At 40.3% G+C, this 22,116-nt stretch overlaps 1 long non-coding RNA gene across 1 annotated transcript in view; it reads right to left on the bottom strand.

The window, feature by feature from the left end:
• LOC135574315 (uncharacterized) overlaps nt 1-21,564 on the bottom strand; it is a 127,239-nt gene extending 105,675 nt beyond the window's left edge. Inside the window, exon 1 of the long non-coding RNA XR_010465326.1 lies at nt 21,458-21,564. This is a non-coding gene — a long non-coding RNA (uncharacterized LOC135574315). The remainder of the gene's footprint in view (nt 1-21,457) is intronic.
• Nucleotides 21,565-22,116: the final 552 nt, after the last annotated feature.

Here is a 22,116-nt window from a genome sequence, read left to right as displayed (position 1 = left end):
CACTGAGTTTGAAGGTAGGCCTTGAAATACATCCACAGGTACACCTCCAATTGACTCAAATTATGTCAATTAGCCTATCAGAAACTTCTAAAAACATGACATAATTTTTGGGGAATTTTCCAATCTGTTTAAAGGCACAGTCAACTTAGTGTATGTAAACTTCTGACTCACTGGAATTGTGATATAGTGAATTCTAAGTGAAATAATCTGTCTGTAAATTTTGGGGGGAAAAATGACTTGTGTCATGCACAAAGTAGATGTCCTAAACGACTTGCCAAAACAATAGTTTGTGAACAAGAAATTTGTGGAGCGGTTGAAAAACGAGTTTTAATGACTCCAACCTAAGTGTATGTAAACTTCCAAATTCAACTGTAAGTATTCACACCCCTGAGTCAATACTTTGTAAAAGAAGCCCATACCCCAATTAATTGAAGCTGTTCTGAGGGCAAAAGAGGGTACAACTCAATATTAGGAAGGTGTTCCTCATGTTTTGTGCACTCAGTGTATAAACATGTTTGTTTCTTTCTAAATCCTGTCCAAACAATTGAACTAGCCACAATTGGACTCCAATCCAGTTGAAGTGACATCTCAAGGATGATGATCAAAGGAAATTGGATGCACCTGAGCTCAATTTGGAGTGGCATTGCAAAGGGATGGGAATACTTAGGTAAATTACAATTCCCGTATTTCATTTTCAATACATTTGCAAAAAATTCTAAAAACATATTTTACATTTGTCATAATGGGGTATTGTGTGTAGATGGCACAAACAAATACAAAATAATCAATTGTGAATTCAGGCTGTAACAACAACAAAATGTGGAATAGGTCAAGGGGTAATGGATAAGTGCAGTCAGGTGGCAGGAAGGGTGGAGTGCATGACAGTCCATCCTGGATATGACAGAGTTTGAGGAGTCCAATATCTACAGGCAGATGTGAGATTCAGGAGGATGGCACTCTTCTCATAACACTCTGTAGCCTACAGAGTCATTCATATGAGAAGAGTGTAATTGCTAAATGTATGTAGATATTCTAAACAAAGTGTTTTGATACATTTCAAGTGTAACAGTTCTATGTAGAATGAACCATACTTCATAACACTGTAGAAGCAGTGTCTGCTAATATAACAATGTGCAAATATTATACCTTCCTGTATGGTGTCCTGTAAGACGGGGCGGCAGGGTAGCCTAGTGGTTAGAGCGTTGGACTAGTAACCGAAAGGTTGCAAGTTCCTATCCCCGAGCTGACAAGGTACAAATCTGTCGTTCTGCCCCTGAACAGGCAGTTAACCCACTGTTCCTAGGCCATCATTGTAAATAAGAATTTGTTCTTAACTGACTTGCCTAGTTAAATAATGGAAAAAATAATAATTTCAAAAAGACAGGAATGATCTGATATGTCCCACCCTGCTTTTGAGTCAATAATTTAAAAAATAATGATAAAAGGTTATAAATGTGTCTTGTTTAATTTTTATGCTGATAGGAAGGTATTCAGACATCGGTATCAACCTGTCTTTTAGTCAGTCAACTCCATTTCAAAAGCATCTCTTCTGCCCATCTGTAGAAAAACAAGGAAGAGTTGATGAGAAACACATGTATTGAAAAGGTGATATTAGTAAACACTTATGATGTACTGTCTTATTAGTAATGACCTTTTGACCCTTCTGAGGTGTTTGGCAACGCCTGATGGACATGGCAACGTAGATCAGCTCTAGTTACAGATACCTCCCATGTAGGAGCCCGACTTTGGATCCTATATCCAACCCAGCTCATATATCACAGAGGGAGAAAGACTCTCACCATACATTTTTTATGTTTGACCTTTATTTATTAACTAGGCAAGTCAGTTAAGAACAAATTCTTATTTTCAATGATGGCCTAGGAACAGTGGGTTAACTGCCTTGTTCAGGGGCAGAACAACAGATTTTTACCTTGTCAGCTCAGGGATTCAATCTTGCAACCTTTCGGTTACTAGTCCAACGCTGTAACCACTAGGCTACCTGCCGCCCCACATGGAATCCAACAGTAAATACAAGGCTGAACATAGCCAATCAGATATCCAGATTCCCAGCTAATTCACAAGGGAGGGCCTCCCGAGTGGGCAGCGGTCTAAGGCAGTGCATTGCAGAGCTAGAGGCGTCACTACAGATACGGGTTTGATCCCAGACTGTGTCGCACCTGGCTGCGACCGGGAGCCCCATGAGGAGGTGCACAACTGGCCCAGCGTCGTTCGGGTTAGGGGAGGGTTTGGCCGGCCAGGATGTCCTTGTCCCATCGCGCTCTTGCGACTCCTGTGGCGGGCCGGCACATGCACACTGACACGGTCGCCAGACGGACGGTGTTTCCTCTGTGTGCCTTGCTTCCCGTTTAAGCTACCAGTGTGTCAAGAAGCATTGCGGGTTGGCAGGTACGTGTTTCGGGGGACGCTTGGCTCTCGACCTTCACCTCTCCTGAGTCCGAAGAGGAGTTGCAGTGATGGGACAAGACTGTAACTACCAATTTGATATCACGAAAAAGGGAAGAAAAAAAACATTTTAAAATATATACAAATAAATATTTCACAAGGGAGACATGCCGATATGTCTCTGATTGGTTGGCATTGCTCAATCGGGCCCAGACATAGTCCATTGGCACAGTGGAAGGTGACACTTCCTTACAACATACTGTACAAGATACACTGATACACACAGCACTGATTACATTATCAATCGTGGTTAGGTGAATTCCAGGACAGAAAGTATTTTGACTATTGACTAGATCAAATGTGACCAACCGGATTCAAGTTTCCTCGATTATTCTGAAGCGAGACTGGTGTCTGGCCACTGCTCCAGCCTTTTGTAACAGCTCCTGATATGGCTGAGGCATTCCCACGACGCTGGTGAACAACAAATCCACCAGGTTTTGTACGTAGCCTGTGAATATCATCACTCAATAAACAGTGGGGAAAAGGTGAGGAAAATAACTTTCTCTAGTTTCATAGTAATGTATATGCTAATAGAGAGATCGTAACTACATAACATATTCAGGCCGGTGACGCTGACACTGTTACTATGCAACCAGTTGTGTACGCTGCTGAATGTTTACTGATACATTTTGCTATTTGCTACTAGAGTCATCGCTATATTTGTAGTAGCCAAGTACCATCCTTCATTTATTTTTACCCTCGAAAAGAAACAATGAACTTTTATGATAACAGGCATGTTGTTTTGGGTTAGCAGACAAAGCCCCCGAATGCTAGCTACCTAACTTGCAAATCCGGGTTAGCTATCATATCTTTGTCCGAGTTTAAACGAGTTCGCTAGATAGAGAATGTTAGCTAGCCAGTTTGAGTTGAAACATTATTGAAAGCAAGCTGGCTACATCCTATGTTTAGCTAGCAAGGTAGCATCCAAGTGCCTGCCCTGTATTGACCCTAAATGCCAATGGGCTACAGTTAACGGTGACTAACCCCATTCCATACAAATTTACAGGCTGCAATGAAAACTAATGGGACTGTAGCGACTGTGTTGACATCAAAATCTAGGGTGTGAACTACGTTTCTATTCAAGGGTTGATTGACATGGTGATAATGGCTCAATAATATTGGAGAAAAATTGAAAAAACTGACCCCCTCCGATGCTGTACGTTAAATTGTGACGTGTCATGACTTAACGTACAGCACGCATGTAGCAACTAATTCTGTGTCTTACAGCCTCTCTTCACCAGGTGCAGCGCTTCTCTCACCGTTTAAAAACAAGAGGGAGGGACAGGAACAGGTTAAGGGGGATACCTAGTCATTTTTTTGCGTCATCACTGCAAGCCCTCATGACTCTCAAAAGCCGCTGTTCACTTCTGAAGATAATTTTAGCGCCACCCGAAAAACCAGATTCAAATTCAAAACAAATCTTCAAATAGGTATGTAATGACACATTATATAAACTCTTTATAGTGTTTTATTTACATTTTAGAGGTGATAAGGTGATAAGTTGGACAGATCGGGTGAAAAAAAGCCGTTTCCCCACATGACATATCTCTCCCTTTCACTATCACGCAATAGGTTTCACTTCCCCAACCGCCATTTTTAGAAACACAGACGGAGCTCATTGCTTTCTTGAATCATGCAGAGATGGGCTTCATGAAGCCCACTAGATTAATTTGATTTGGAAGTATACATTTGTTTTGCCGCTACAATAAGGTAAATCGTACTGACCAGCGCGATGTACAAAAGTGAGTTAGTTAACGCTAGCTCTTGTTCGCAAGGTAATTAGCTAACATGATCTATGCACATCTTCCTCTGACATGCAACATCACATTACACGTTAGCTACAGCATCATTCCCCTTTCATCTGTGTTATCATTTCTAGCCTGGCTTGCTAGCAAATCATTTTGTATAACCAAAAGTAGCTACCATCTAGCTGGGTACCAGCTATCTACTTAGATAACATACTCACCCACACCAGTGGTATGATGGTTGACATGCAGCAGAAGTGACCCTGTCGGTTGTCCATTGCTGGCCATCTGGTAATATTGTTGAAATGCATCGGAAGTTTGCACCAACTTTATGGAAGCCAATTTTCACTCCTATTTGCTGGGCGAAATGTGCGTGAGTTGCACCCATCCGCAGACTTGACAAAACATTTTCACATGGCAGCTGGGGGCAGACCACAACGCGTTGTCTCTGGACATTATTGGAAAAAGTGGGCATGTAAGGAATCCATATCCAACCCTTCAGTAAATTGTGAAAAAACTCACAAGAATGATTTTCTGACCAAAATGATCCTATTTACACTTTGTAGTCAATTTTGACACTAGAATGAATGTTTCTGACTCTTATCGGTGACGCATAGGATGTTTAAAACCAGAGTAGTTGGTTCTAAGGAGCAGTTAACCTTTAAGAAGTTGTGATTGCAGTGGGTATAATCCTATGAGAAGGAAGGAAACTGCGCGGACATGAGTTGCCATGGCAAGACCACTGATGTGAAATTTGTGCGTGCAGTTATTATTTTAATTTGCCCAGGATTTAAATGAACATTGGATTAATCATATCTAGTATGTGAATGTTTGTCATAGCTGAGAAGCCAACCTGAACATCCTCAGATGTCTCTATTTGCATAAACCACTGCTTTCATTTAGATTAAAGACATTTTACAAGTAAACAGAGGACGGAAAAACGTGGTTATGCAAGTAAAAGTGGGTGGTGGAGTCTGCCCTCAAATCCTGCCTGAAACAATAGTGTGGGTTGCCGAGTTCCCCTTATCTACAGTATGTTCCCCTGATACATCCTGTCCATACTAACGAACACACAAATTAAAATGTAGAACAGGGGAGTATATGGGGAAGGCCAATTTGATGTGGCCTAGAATACATCATTAGGACCCGATTTGGCCTTGTAATTATAATATTATCACAAAGATAATGTTCATTGAAAATAAATTACACTTTGATGGATTCTATGCCACAATATGACACAGATGTTGGGTTTGCTGAGGGAGTAAAAAATCAAATAAAAAAATACCCAAAAACGAATAGCAGAAAAAGTGACAAGAAAGCTATCGGCACAGTTTCCTGTCCGAGATACAACCATATTTCATTACACGGCATTGAGGCTTAGGAGGCAATCAAGCATATTTAGCCTTCCTCGTCTCGGCCGGAAGCAATTATTACTCCCCAGTTTTTTACTGTGCTCCGCCATGGGGAAAATGAATCGCAGTACTTATCAGCTCAATGCATACACAAGTGACTGGGGGGAAAGGGGCTGGACAGGACGCGAGCCATAGGTTACCTTTGAATCCATTAGCTTTGTAACATCAGCACATCTAGGGGCGTGCGGCAAGATAACCATAAAAATGTCACCCAAAAAAAGCATTGTTATTTGCATTAATATTGGACAGGGCTAAACAGAGATAAACATCAAGCAGTGAAGGTGAGGGTTTATGACCTGTAGCAGTGTGTTGCTGTCTGCATCTCTAAAATATCTGGCACTACACTTGTCAGGCTTTGTGACTGATTATATGGTTGGCGATCAATGGCACTGCATCATCCCTCAGCTCTAAACCCAAAGTATGGCATATAGGCCTACTCTAATCTGAATATATATATACATTTGTGGATCTCTTCATATGATCTGTGCTCTACGAGTTACAGTGATGCACAACTGTTGTTGTTGATAATATCACTATATTAATTTAGCCATAAAGTATTATAGCAGTCTATCCTGTAAAGGTGTTATCAAATCAACAAATTTAGAATGTAATTTATATTTTTATTTGTTTTTGTTATGTACATTTTAAGTGAGTAAAGTGGGATATTAGCATACCTCATTTTGAAAATCAGTGAAAACAGATGTGAATTTGAGTAATATAAGTTGAGAGCAGAGTGGACAAGGCCTAAATGACTCAGCTAATTTGTGCATGGGTCACTGCTATTCAACAGAATTGAAGTGGGCAGGTGGATTACTTAAACTCTCAGTCAGTGGCGTATCAAAGTCTATCTAAGACATCCCTCAGCTTCATCCCTCCTTCATAACCTGGAGTAATGAGACCCCTGTGGGATTTGAGAAGAGCCCGAAGGTAGGAAACCTGAAGTAGTTCAGGGAATCTCATAGGCCTCTATTAATCTAGTGAAATTAAACCCTTCTCAAAGGTTTCTGAGGGGACCTGCAGTGGACAGGTGGAGAAAAAGGTGAGGTCCTGGTTTAATCTTGGAAGGCACTTGAGAAATTACACGACTGATCTGGGGCCAGTGGCCTTCAGTAGGTGACAGGGATTATCTGCCTGGCAGGTTTGCAAACAAGTATACATGCACATGCATGCTCCCTCGTACACACGCACCAAATCATTTAGCTTGAACTGACACATCACCTGGCGTTCAAGTCAAACAATCTCAAATTAAGTGTTTCTCTGTAGTTGTGCTATGTTTAGAAGTTACATTATGCTTCCTAAATGTCTATGCATGGTGGATGTGTGATTGCTTTGAATGTAGAACAATACACTACAAAATACAGTTGAACTATCTCTCCAAAAAAACATAACATGATAATGGAAAGTAAACACCAACATATTAGATATGAATACTCCATTGACTTTGTGGAGGTAATGGTCCTCGTTCACTTCAGAGGCACCAGAGCACTAGTGTCCATCTGGGGTAACGTGTGCTCTTTCTCAATTTCCAGTTCTCTTTAGTTTCTGGGCATCCTCCCCAAACCCATAACTCAAATCTCCCCCACTCCCCAGTGATTGGGCTGTCATAATCATCAGCATTTAGGCCTCAATGAGCTTGATTTACAAGTGTGGACATGGTAACAGCACGGCGCCAGGGGTGCCTGTCTCCTATCACCCAACCCAATTATCCCTACTCAACCACTTTGAGGCCTACTGGTAGTGAAGATGAGATTCCAAACAGCATTATTAGGACAAATAAGGTAAGTGTGATCACAGTAGGTCTCCCTTGTGAAACCTTGACTTGCTTGACATAGTAGTGTGGGATCCTCTTCCTGATGTATAATTTGCGAATTTTATGATATATAAACCATCATATACCTAGGTCATCTATTTACACCAGTATCTGAGAAAATGGGCATTATTATGTATAGTAAATTGTTTTCCTAAAATAGTTGGAAGGCGGCTACTAAGCAATCATAGTCATTTTTGCCGTTTTACCAAGGCTATAGATGCATTTCCAAGGTTTTACTCCTACATATATGACCCGTCCTTTTGAATGCAGTATTCAAAAGGACTTTGATCACGATGGATAAGCGTGGCTACAAAAAAAAGCCATAGTAATTTGTGCTGTTTTATTAAGGCTATAGATGCAATTTCAAAGTTGAATTTCTTTACTCCATACATTTATGACACGTCCTTTTGAATGCAACATTCAAAAGGACATTGACCATGGTTGTTAAGCCTTTGGGCAAACCCATAACACCTTTCTCACCCCCCTCATCCATACAATATTCTATACAACATATCATATTAGCCTGCATTAACCCACAGTTCTGGGCCTCTTAAATGATAGGCCACATAAATCTGTTTTAGAAACACACACAACAATATTTATATGTGGATTCCAAACCCCCTGTAGATAGCTCCCCTCGCTTATCACTGTTTGAATACAGCCAGCATTTTAAAAGCACTCGGCGTCTACGGAGGAAGAGTGGGGGTTATGCAGTTTTGTTTCGATTATTTTTCCAGAAAGATGGAGTTCTTAGCGGGGCCTCATCCTTGGCTGAAAAATGTAATTACTTCTCCTTCATATGAAAAATAACATTCCAATGTGAGAAAATAAAATGACATTCCTTTCATCTACTCTGCTTTCACCAGGGATAGTTTAAGTCCATACCAACATGTAGATTGGACTTCTGTTGAATTATGTGTTGCAGGCAAGTCTGGCAATACAAACAATCCATGAAAGTGCATGGAAAATTAGATAATGGCATTCATGGATGATTGACAGTTTCATCGAGTCAATCGATCAAGGAATTATGGCAACATTGTTTAGTGAGGAATGAATGAATGGAATGTTCCAAATCGGAATCAGAGGAATGCCACAGTCATGAGGCTTCCTCTCCATGTCTTCCTTCCTAAGGGAGCCAATACGAGGCGTTCAATGTATTGCTTCCAGCTATGTTTTTAGATCAGTGCAGACGAAATAGAGATGCATGTTGGAGAAGATAGAGAAAATAGGCCTTTACAGTCAAGAGAACTGACACGTCAAATGATGGCTTGGATGTCTTCAATAGAGACTGCATATTTATTCACTCTCAAGACACAGACAATCACTCATTTACTGTATGTAAACAGAATACACACACAGAAACACACATCACACTTGAACACACGGATGCACATGTATGCATGTATTTTCATGAACCACGCATGACTCTTCTGACACTCATCATGTGGAAGATGTCTGTGATAAACTCAGGTATACGGTATATCATACTGTTGAGTTGGAGACACCATGGTTGAAGAATAAATGCAGAAATTCAAAATCAAGCAACCAATTGTGTCAGTCAGTATTTGTACAGCTTTGTATCAAGTAGTGCATCCTCAAAACAGCAACATCAATGACATTAAAACTATGAAACATAAGGCAAATTAATCAAATCCTCTTTTATCTAATCATCCACCTTCTACACGACTCGCTGGTTCTATTTTGGGGCAAAGAAATACGAGGCGTTATTTCCGAATGAGAAGAATATTGTCTTTCCATTGCATCAGATGAACAAGCCGGGATATGGGCTGAAATGATGCATGCTTTTGATGGACCTCAGGAAGCTGGTGAGGGGAGGATGGCTCATAATAATGACTGGAATAAAGTGAATGGAATGGTATCACCACAAGTAAAACGTGTGTGTGATGTGTCGATACCATTCCATTAATGCCATTCCAGCCATTGCTATGAGCCTGTCCTCCCCAATTAAGGTACCACCAGCCGCTATGTGACGGACAGAATGGAGGTGGGGAGGCTTTTTATAGACAACACGGTTGATGGTGGCGATGTGAAAGGAGGAGAGGAAGTGGGGGATTCAAGATGCGCCATTCCAGAGACTCTCCAGCTCTCCTAACACGGTACAATGCCAACAGCATGGGCCGCTGAACAGACAGATGGTGAGGGTGGCGCCATCGGACTTGAGACGAGAGGAGCGATAGAGAGAGGAGGTGGAGGAGGAGGTGGCGGAAAGAATAAAGCAACAAAAACTAGGGGAGGGAGGGAGGTTGAGGCGGGTGGGTTCGGGGGGGACTTCCTTTGGGATAACATTCATCTTGTATGAGCTTCTTTGCATGTACAAATAGGCTTTGTACTTCATTACTGCATGAAATAAAAGTTGATTCTCACTGTCACTTTTCATTCCCGGACAAGGAGGGATGAAGACCTTGTCTAAGGTAAGAGACCTGGTAGTGTCTTGCAGCGGAGGGGGAGGAAAGGAATATTTTAAAAGTGCTAAAGGGGGAGTGGGGTCTTTCAGTGGCAGAGAGATGTTACATTGCTTGACTGCCATCTACTGGATATGTATTGAAAAATATATCATTTGCATTGTTTCACTTCATGCAACATAGAATAACGCTTATCCAAATTGTCTTCTTCAAATGTGTATTCATAATATTATTTATAGGCCTGAGTGTGCTTGAAATAAATCAAATGGGTCTGTAAAACCAAATCTCATTTGTCCAAGATTAAATAACCAGACAAATTCCCTAAACAATTACATTTAATTATTTTTAAATCTTATTTTATTTCTCCGTTTGTCATTGATCTCTTCAAAATATGAAAGCTCACTTTGACAGTGAGATTTTAAGCAAATCAAATACATTAGGTAAACAACTGATAAAGAGATTATATCCCCCAAAAAATGTTTGTGGTGCAGGCAAACTAAAAATGTTTGAATTATTTGTGTATTAATATGTTTGTTAATTATGTTTATAGAAAATATATTCATGCTTTTCAATCTATAGTACATAGCTTCTGCAACTGCGTCTAAGATTCTCAGTCCATGAAGCAATGATATAAATTGTACAGTATGTATCGCCACAGACATATATATACAGTTTGAAAAACTCTGTACCTTGAAAGGTTACAATCTGAATCCCCTCCGTAACTGAAGTGGCATCACTAGTTTGATCCTAGATGGTTATTAAATGAGGAACAGCACCATCATGTGGATGTATTGTAATTTACTGATTGTACAGCCCTTACTTACCAGTGTAGTAAACGTACTACCTTAGCGTGTCTTCAAAGATAACACAGCACATGCTGAAATGGAATGAATATGTAGTGGTTACCCATATTCACCTTTCCAGCCTTGTTTTGTGCATTTTGGAGTAAACATGAGATTTTTAAGAGGGTTATTGTTTTGTAATGACCTGAATGTTCATTAATTGCCTCATTGAGAGCTGAGGAGTTAGTTGTTAATCTGCCAACACCCATATTGATCCTTGTTCCCACTATTACTCACACTATGCTGTGCCAATAATAGGTGTAGCATAGGAAATCCATTTAGGAGCAATGCACAATGCCTTCAAAAAGTATTCATACTTTTTAACTTATTCCACAGCCTTTACTTACCAGTGTTATTTTTTTCTGTCACCCATCTACACACAATACTCCATAATGACAAAGTGAAAACAGGTTTTTAGAAATGTTTGCTAATTTATTGAAAAGGAAATACAGAAATATTTGATTTACATCCCTGAGTCAATATTTTGTAGAATCATTTTTGGCAGAGGTTAAAGCTGTGAGTCTTTCTAGGTAAGTCTCTAAGAGCTTTCCACACCTGGATTGTGCAACATCTTTCCATACTTTTTTTCAAAATTATTTTAAACTGGTTATTGATCATTTCTAGACAACCATTTTCAGGTCTTGCCATAGATTTTCAAGCAGATTTAAGTCAAAACTGAAACTCGGCTACTCATGAACATTCAATGTCTTGGTAAACAACTCCAATGTAGATTTGGCCTTTTAGGTTATTGTCCTACTGAAAGGTGAATTAATCTCCCAGTGTCTGGTGGAAAGCAGACTGAACCAGGTTTTCCTCTAGGATTTTGCCTGCACTTAGTTCCATTCCATTTATTTTTCTTCCTGGTAAGACTCCCCAGTCCTTAATGATTACAAGCACACCCATAACATGATGCAGCCACCACTATGCTGGAAAATATGGAGAGTGGTAATGAGTAATAATGTTGTATTGGATTTGCCCCATACATAATACTTTGTATTCAGGACAAAAAGTGAATTGCTTTGCCAAAATGTTTGCAGTATTACTTTTGTGCCTTGTTGCAAACAGGATGCATGATTTGGAATATTTTTATCCTGTACAGGCTTCTAATTACAATTATGTTTAGCCATCCTCAGTTTTCTCCTATCACAGCCATTCAACTATGTAACTGTTTTAAAGTTACCATTGGTCTCATGGTGAAATGCCTGAGTGGTTCCCTTCCTCTCCGACAACTGAGTTAGGAAGGACACCTGTATCTTTGTAGTGACTGGGTATATTGATACACTATCCAAAGTTCAATTAATAACTTCACCATGCTCAAAGGGATATTCAACGTCTGATTTTTAAAAAACTCACTTTACCAATAGGTGCCCTTTTTTGCGAGGCATTGAAAAACCTCCCTGGTCTTTGTTGTTGAATCTGTGTTTGAAATTCACTGCTTGACTGAGGGACCTTACAGATAATTGTATGTTTGGGGTACAGAGATGAGGTAGTCATAAAACAATCATATTAAACACTAGTATTGCAATTTATTAATAAATACATTTATCATTTATTATAATTTTACTCCCAAATTTAGGCTTGCCATAACAAAGGTTTTTTAATATATGTTTTTATTATTAATTCCATTTATAACATTTCCAAAACATAATTCCACTTTGACATTATGGGGTATTGTATGTAGGCCAGTGACAAAAAAAATCTAAATTTAATTGCAGGCTGTAACACATACTTTCTGAAGATACATACATGTGCATTTTACATTGTAGTGACCATGTACTGTACGTAAGCTAACTGAAAAAGTTTGCGAAGACAAATACACTATGAATGTCATTACTTCAGAATCCATTGTAAAATATGTTCACCTATAGTCCACATCTCACATCCATTCGACAGTATCTACACAGTAGCAATCAAAAACTTTATAAATATTTTATAAATACTACTGTGTAAATACTAATGTATGGTTAACTTGCATCAGCCACTCTTTTCACATCAAATTCATGCAGAGTACCATAGACTGCCCACGTGGAGCACTAGGTAAATGAAAGATCAGACATCTGTATTTCAAAAGCCAGAGAGACAGCGAGCCCTCAGCCGCCATGCAGTCTACTCACTAATGAGAAGTCAGACTCCAGTTATGCGTCATGAAAAATGAATCAGTCTTAAACACACAAACCCCCTGAATCGCCCTGAGACAAACTATGGGATTTAATTAAACTCATCAAATAATAACGTTCGGCTGGAATTACTCCTTCACTCATGCTTTCATGCTTTCCATTGAGTCTTCTAGCTAAACGGGTTTACCTAAAACTGCTCTCATATACTGTATATGTAATGCTCATAAATACTCAGGGTTATACTTGATAGGGGAACATGACTTAATAACAAATTAAAGCATTTTGGAATGCTGTATTAATTAAGTAGCCCAACTGATTCAAAGAAAAATTGGTCTGGAAAAAATAGAATGAAAATACTGTATATGGGTTTGTAGTTGCGGGCTGTTCCAGAAAGGTGGATCAATGAGATGGCCAGTTAACCATTAAACATTGCTTGAAATCACTTCAACAACAACCACCAATATACAAATGTAGCTTTCTTAATCAACCAGACTTATATACGGCTGTTTATCAAAGTTAACTGGCTAATTTAATAATCCTTCTTTCTAGAATACCACATTAGTTGAGAAGTAATCAAGATAAGCTCCTAAACATAATAAGTATTCTATACCAATCATAATTAATTTATTCGGTTTGTGTTATCGTAAATGATTCACAAAGTCCTAAAGTCACTGTTTCCTGTCCACTAAAGGTTTAGCTAGCAAAGCTCTACAGTCACTGTTTCCTGTCCACTAAAGGTTTAGCTAGCAAAGCTCTACAGTACTGTTTCCTGTCCACTAAAGGTTTAGCTAGCAAAGCTCTACAGTCACTGTTTCCTGTCCACTGAAGGTTTAGCCAGCAAAGCTCTACAGTCACTGTTTCCTGTCCACTAAAGGTTTAGCTAGCAAACCTCTACAGTCACTGTTTCCTGTCCACTGAAGGTTTAGCTAGTAAAGCTCTACAGTCACTGTTTCCTGTCCACTAAAGGTTTAGCTAGCAAAGCTCTACAGTTACTGTTTCCTGTCCACTAAAGGTTTAGCTAGCAAAGCTCTACAGTCACTGTTTCCTGTCCACTAAAGTTTTAACTAGCACAGCTCTACAGTCACTGTTTCCTGTCCACTAAAGGTTTAGCTAGCAAAACTCTACAGTCACTGTTTCCTGTCCACTGAAGGTTTAGCTAGCAAAGCTCTACAGTCACTGTTTCCTGTCTACTGAAGGTTTAGCTAGCAAAGCTCTACAGTAACTGTTTCCTGTCCACTAAAGGTTTAGCTAGCAAAGCTCTACAGTCACTGTTTCCTGTCCATTGAAGGTTTAGCTAGCAAAGCTCTACAGTCACTGTTTCCTGTCCACTGAAAGTTTAGCTAGCAAAGCTCTACAGTCACTGTTTCCTGTCCACTGAAGGTTTAGCGAGCAAAGCTCTACAGTCACTGTTTCCTGTCCACTGAAGGTTTAGCTAGCAAAGCTCTACAGTCACTGTTTCCTGTCCACTGAAGGTTTAGCTAGCAAAGCTCTACAGTCACTGTTTCCTGTCCACTGAAGGTTTAGCCAGCAAAGCTCTACAATCACTGTTCCTGTCTATTGAAGACTTAGCTAGCAAAGTCAGACACTCACCTTGGAACAAAACACCATCTGACACAAACCGGTGTTGATCCATTGTCCAAACCATATCTGTCTTTTCCAACAGGCAGTTTTTAAAAGACATTATTAACTGCAGGGGATTATGCTATTTGCTAATTCACAGAAGCCGCTGACCTGTCATTTCATTTCAGTGTGCACTGTACCAAATAAAGTAATTTTCAATTTAGATGCTTATTTTGATCTTCTTTGAACACATTAGTAAAATCTGATTGATCAAATAAGACTTAGATGCTTCATTGCTTCACATAATACACAGCTTATGCCAGAAAAAATATGAAGATGGGCTGTGGGATGCACATACAATTTCTTGGTGAACAACCAAATCATGGCTTCTTCAGAAGTACTGACTCAAGACAATCCCTAGCATCCAGACTATGGCCAGGAGTTTTACCTTCCAGTGACATAACCAGAAACAACTCGTACCTTACACTAACGCCTAATAACATGACAAATGTTACTGCTTACACATTATTCTTGGTTTTCTATTCCAGATAAAAGTACACTGACAAAAGTTGACCTTTTCAGTAAAGGCTAAATAAAATGTGTACTGTTGCCTACCGCTACCATCTTCAAACTGAACGTTACTTAATCATTTAGGCAAATAAATATTTATTTCACAGCAGCCTGCACAGTAATACAAAATAGTACACAAAATAGTACACATTAAGTTGATTATATTCAGTATATTCAGTTAAATAGAAAGGATTATTTTATGTATGTATTCACAAAGCACATCAGAGTAGCGTGCTGATCTAGGATCAGGACCCATCTCTTATTCATTATGATTTAAAAGGAAATACTGATCCTAGATCAGAACTCATACTCTACGACACATTGTGAATATGGCCCCAATTCAGTGATGTTTATTATTTTGACTTTGAGATGCAGAATGAAAACCCACATCAAACAACACTGGGGAAAAAATCCACGTCACTGTGTCCTCCTTCAATAAACAAGGAGAACACACACACACAAATACATGTGCATATACACACATGCACAAATGAGTGCACACACACACTGACACACACACACACACACTTGCAGAGACACAAACACACAGATATGCAAAAACATACACACACACACACACACACACACAAAATACACACACACACACATACACACAAACAAATGCCTGACTACTTTTCAGAAAGCTACTGTCCCTATCTTTTTGTCAAAAAGGAGTCAGAGAAAAACAAAACTATTTTAAGAAGCAGGAATAATGTTAACTCAGTCAGCTATGTCATGTAATGTCATCAATAATTTAGCGCTTCCAAATCCACAGGAGGATAGGACATGGTGTTGGGAAAAAACTAACTCTGCAAGATTTGTTTTTAGGTGATGTCTTTAGACACCCATTTCATAATCATGATTCTACTAAAGTTAAAGTTGTTGAGAATATTGTTAGTCTTAAAACTAAACTCAACTCCAGTGTATGTGTATGTGTTCATGCCAGCCTATCTGCCTGTCTGTCTATCTGCTGGTCTGCCTGCCTATATGTCTGTCTGCCTGTCTGTATGTATGCTTGTCTGCCTGTATGTCTATCTGCATGCCTGCTTGTTTGCCTGCCTGCCTGCCTGCCTCTGTCTGCTTGTCTGCCTGCCTGTCTGCCTGCCTGTCTGTCTGTCGGTCTATTACCCAAAGTGTATATCTTTGTGTGTTTGTGTTTATATGCTGGCTTTATACCTCTGTCATGACGTTGGCCTGGGGGGTTGGCTTATGACAGTCATAAATACCTCTTCCCCCCCTTTTTCCTCTCTCTACCCTACTGATGTTACATTTGCAAACCCCTTGGTTAACATAGAGATTCTGGGAACATCATAAGGTGGGGGGGAAATGAACTATATTCTGGTAATCCGACCAATTGAACATATGCAGTGGTACTTAATGAATATGATGTCAATTCGGTTGTCATCTGAGACATTCTCATCAATGATAAGATGGCATAAACTCTACAGTGTAAAGTCTACACGTCAGAGTTATCGGATTCACATGGAATTGTTGTTCAATTTAAATGTTTGAATATGAAATTATTCGTGATGGGATGAAATGTGATTTTAGCTTTTAAATGTGAGAATTGGGTTTTCATGAGTGAATTAGGCCCGACTCAGTGGCCCGCCCACGTGAAGAGACGTAGGTTGTAAACTATGAAATACACCCCTTTTCTCCCTTCCTATATAAAGCCTTGACGACAATATAACCTCCTGTTCCGAGGATGTGAGGACGACGGTCCAATGTCAGAATAGTTCAGATAATAACTACAGAACGAAGCCAACATCAGCGTGAGCTTTGGTTGCGAATGGTATGAACTTTGAACTCTTATTCACTACAGAAGTGATACCTCCTAGCCATTGAGTTAGCAACAGCAACTGCAAACGCAGGTTAGGAAGGAACAGACAGAGTATCCCGTCTACCACACAACAACGTTACTACAACGTATCCAATTTACCAGCACATACATTCTTCAAAGGGCGTTTGGGCAACAAGGCCTTCCATCTACCACCAACCTACTGAAGCGCAGCTCAGAGTAAATATTTATTGCATTTTCCTTTTCCAAATGGGCGGTCATTTAGAATGCATAAGATATTGTATTTACCATAGCACAGCTTCGCCCTTTGTTCCTCAGTCTTCCCGCTTTTTCACTCAAGCCCAGACCCTTTTCTTTTGTGTAACAAGCTGTCATATCTGTTCTGCCCACTAGGGACGTTTTCCTTTATGACGTAATTTGTAATCAAGTTATGATTAAGTATGTGTATGTGAAATTCTGAGTGGTTAGTTAGGTATTTAGTAAATAAATAATTAAACCCAATGTTGTATTGCTGATTCAACTTGTTAGCCAGGGTTCGTGAAGATAACCAAGAATTTACCATTTTCAGATGAGACTGAATTAAGGTGACGATTAATATTGACTGCTATTGATGTAAAATATTACTAGGTCTTTAAGAGTTTATTTGGTAGATAACAGCTCTATAAATATTATGTCGTGGTGCCCCGACTTTCTAGTTAATTACATTTACATGATTAGCTCAATCAGGTAATATTAATTACGGATAAATTATTTTATAGAATAGCATGTCATATCACTTAATCCGGCATAGCCAAAGACACGAAACCTCCATGTTCCCAGCCGCTGTTTGGTGCAGAGTGGAACAGTAAAGCTAGGGGGAAGATAGCTCTCAGAAGCTTACATAAAGCCACTGGACTTTGTAATAATTCATGGAGCAAAAAGTTCTCCGCCTGCAATATTTATACCTACCTGAATGTGTTCTGTAACTGTGAGCCCTGTCACTGTATCAGGCCAGCTGAGGGGAAACTTTCACTTTCTTTCAGAGGACAGGTTTCACCTAAAGGGCCTGTGGCAGTGAGATAGATATTTCCCATAATGCATCAGTCTGTATAATAATAATAATAATATATGTATTTTATACAGCACTTTTATATAGGGCTTTTCATGACAAACAAGAATCTCAGTCACTTTGAACAGAAAACAATATTCAGGGATCGGCCAGTTCATGGTTGGTGGTCTTCCACAGCTTCTAGTGATGCTAATATTGATGTAGATTTAAAATGGCCCTATTGAGGTCCAGGGGCATCATACACACATTATTTTAGAGGGGGCACCAGGTACATGAGGATGGAGGGGATGGGTAATTTGGAGAATTTAGCATTTTTCAAAAACCTGAAATAGCTTTTTCTTTTATGTATATATCCCCATGTGTAAAGGATGCTAATCATGGGTAACTTAGTTTGAATCATATCTTGTTTTACATTAATTTTCTATTATGCTGTTGCTCTGCAAAGAGACGTTAGGGAGATTCTAAGAAAAAGTAAGATAATATTACTTTCAAACTACTGGATAGGCCAAACATAATGTACACACACATCATCACAAACCACTGGTGATAGAGTCCATGGCATATACTGTATTTGGGTGGGAACTGTAAACATGACAACAAAAAAAGAGAGCCAAATTTGCTGGTCAGATTGAGAAATTGTGCTCCACTAATGCTGACATTTTCAAGCCCTCTCCCTTGCTGATCTTTCCTCTATGACAACCACATGTCTTTGCCATTGTTACGATTTACTAGGAGTGGTGGGTGGAATCAGGCGCAGAGAGCAGGGTTCAGTAGATTGTCAAATTTATTCTCCGGCGCATCAAAATGGTCACGCCAACACACAGGGCACATACAATTTACCAGCCCAAACAACAGGACCAAAATAGTCCAGAGAATACATACACGAAAAAACCACCATACAACAGAGTAACAAAAAACAAGCCCGCACAAATACCCAGCGGGCCTAGTGCCCTTAAATAGCCTACAAACAAACACTAACTCAAAACAGGTGTACCCAATTACCCAATAAACAGAAACAAACGGAAAGGGAATCGATGGCAGCTAATAGGCCTGCGACGACGACCGCCGAGCGCCGCCCGAACAGGAAGAGGCACCATCTTCAGCGAGATTCGTGACAGCCATCAGATCAGCCTGAGTTTCTATAGCTGCTTCCCAAATGGAACCCTATTCCTCCCTAGTGCCCTACTTTCAAAAGTAGTACAGTATATAGGCAATAGATTGCTGTTTGGCACATAGACTATGTCATTCATTTGGTTAATGGAAGATTGGTAAGTCGTTGGTATGAATGAGGGAGCAGGACATGGGTATGGAGGATATAATGGATCAAATCAATCCAATTTTATTTGTCACATGTGCCGAACACAACAGGTATAGGTAGACCTTACCGTGAAATGCTTACTTACAAGCCCTTAACAAAAAAATTAAATGTTTAATTGAACCTTTATTTAACTTGGCAAGTCAGTTAAGAACAAATTATTATTTGCAATGATGGCCTACCCCGGGCAAACCCTAACCCGGACAACACTGGGCCAATTGTGCCGCCCTATGGGACTCCCAATCACGGCCGGTTGTGATACAGCCTGGAGTCTGTAGTGACGCCTCTAGCAGTGAGATGCAGTGCCTTAGACTGCTGCGCCACTCGGGAGCCCAGTTCAAGAAACAGAGTTAAGGGAACATTTACTAAATAAGCTAACGTAATGAAAATTAATAAAAATAACACAAGCAAATGACATGACAATAACGAGGCTATATACAGGGGGTACAGGTGCAGAGTCAATGTGTGGGGGTACAGGTTAGTTGAGGTAATTTGTACATGTAGGTAGGGGTAAAATGACTATGCATAGATAATACACAGCGAGTAGTAGCAGAGTCAATGTAAATAGTCTGGGTGGCATTTGATTAATTGTTCAGCAGTCTTATGGCTTGGGGTAGAAGCTGTTAATTAAGGAGCCTTTTGGTCCTAGACTTGGTGCTCCGGTACTGTTTGCCATGTGGTAGCAGAGAGAACAGTCTATAACTTGGGTGACTTGAGTCTTTGACACTGCTTAGTATATACTGTAGGTCCTGGATGGCAGGAAACTTAGCCCCAATGATGTACTGGGCAATACGCACTATCCTCTGTAGCGCCTTGTGGTCGGATGCCGAGCAGTTGCCATACCAGGTGGTGATGCAACCGGTTAGGATTCTCTCAATGGTGCAGCTGTAGAACTTTTTGAGGATCTAGGGACCATTGCCAAACTTTTTTAGTATCATGAGGGGGGAAAGGTGTTGTCGTTCCCTCTTCATGACTGTCTTGGTATGTTTGGACTATGATAGTTAGTTGGTGATGTGGACAACTTTCGACCCGCGCCACTACAGCCCCGTCGATGTTCATTTCCAATAGTCCACAATCACAGCTCCTTTGTTTTGCTCACATTGAGGGATAGGTTGTTGTCCTGGCATCAAACTGTGAGGTCTCTGACCTTCTCCCTATAGGCTCTCTCATCGTTGTCAGTGATCACTGTTGTGTCATCAGCAAACTTAATGATGGTGTTGGAGTCTTGCTGGCCACGCAGTCGTGGGTGAACAGGGAGTACAGGAGGGGACTAAGCACGCACCCCTGAGGGGACCCAGTGTTGAGGATCAGTGTGACAAATGTGTTTTTGCCTACCCTTACCACCTGGGGGCAGCCCGTCAGGAGGTCCAGGATCCAGTTGCAGAGGTGTTTACTCCCAGGGTCATTAGCTTAGTGACGAGCTTTGTAGACACTATGGTGTTGAGCTGAGCTGAGCTGTAGTCAATGAACAACATTCTCTCATAGGTGTTCCATTTGTCCAGGTGGGAAAGGGCAGTGTGGAGTGCGATTGAGATTGCGCCATCTGTGGATCTGTTGGGGCGGTATGCGAATTGGAGTGGGTCTAGCGTTTCCGGCATGATGGTGTTGATGTGAGCCATGACCAGCCGTTCAAAGCACTTCATGGCTACCGACCTGAGTTCTACGGTACAGGTTACCTTTGCTTTCTTTGGCACAGGGACTATGGTGGACTGTTTGAAACATGTACGGGCATGCTTTGAGTACACATCCTGGTAATCCGTCTGGCCCTGCAGCTTGTTAACATGTTAACTTGTTTGAAGGTCTTGATCACATCAGCTATGCCCATCTAAGCTTTCAGATGGGCATACTGTATCAAGTATGGGTAAGGCAAAATCAAATAAAATGTTACTTGTCACATGCACCAAATACAACAGGTGTAGTAGACCTTACCGTGAAATTCTTACTGACGAGCATTACACCACAGTGCTGTATACGCTGAAATGGTACCTTTCAAAATACAAGTTTTTACCCAAAGGACTTCCGTGGAAAATGTGTTAAATCACTGTCTGATATAATACGTATATGTATTGTATCGAGGAATAATTTGGTCGTGTTCAGAGCTTGGTGAGCGGTTTTCCAAAATTGTTATATTTTTTAACAAAGCAGAGTTTAAGTCATTTCCTACTTATAGGGCTATAAATACTGTTGAGATTCCTTTCGAAACATTTGTCGGCGTTGATTTCTTCTCATACTGTCCCAAATGATTTTGTGTATGGTGCTTTCCCACTGAGGAAGTTGCTCTTTCATGATGCACTGCAGAAGGGCAGAAGATTTGATTGTGCCAGAGATATAGTGAATGTGGGCCCTGAACTCACCCAGAACTGAGGCTCCTCTGTTCCACTCATGCAGATGCCAACATTCTGCCTGATGCCCAAGCTTCGTCTCACCAACAACACCTGTCTGACCAATACCCCCAATGCCCCCACCTAGGAGAGGAGATGGAGAGAGAAAGGGAGAGATAGAGCATGTAATAAACTGTGCAGTGCATAATCTGATCATTCACTGATTAAACAACTAAAGTGAAAACCAGTAAACACTGCAGCCCTCCAGGACTAAAATTGTGCAACTCCACTCTAAACAAACTATAGTTGAATTGACCAGGGAGGACAGAAAAACCTACTTAACATTACAGAGCAATGGATAGGTCTAAGATGTTGAATTCACATGGATATTAATAAAATATTGATAAAGCATGATTGAGCTATTCACTGCATTTGATTATGACTCTCATGCGATTTAATTAAAACAGATCCAAATTTGAAATGTTTTGGATTGTGACGGTGTGCCTGTGAGCTATCACGTCGGACATTTCCCTCCATTTCTCCCCTCACCAACGTTGTTTGCTAAAAACATAGTTGATTAGTCTTGCTAACCTAATTAAGCTATGCTATCGCTAGTCCCTTCACGAAATGGTGGATTGTATCATGTCAAAGAACAAACACCAGAGTCTAGCTATTAGATCAGTCTTTAAGAA

The sequence above is a fragment of the Oncorhynchus nerka genome, linkage group LG12 (genome assembly GCF_034236695.1).
Source record: "Oncorhynchus nerka isolate Pitt River linkage group LG12, Oner_Uvic_2.0, whole genome shotgun sequence".
In the NCBI taxonomy this organism is placed as follows: domain Eukaryota; kingdom Metazoa; phylum Chordata; class Actinopteri; order Salmoniformes; family Salmonidae; genus Oncorhynchus; species Oncorhynchus nerka.
The sequence above is the reverse complement of the archived record's forward strand: the minus strand, read 5'-3'. Positions and strand labels throughout refer to the sequence as shown.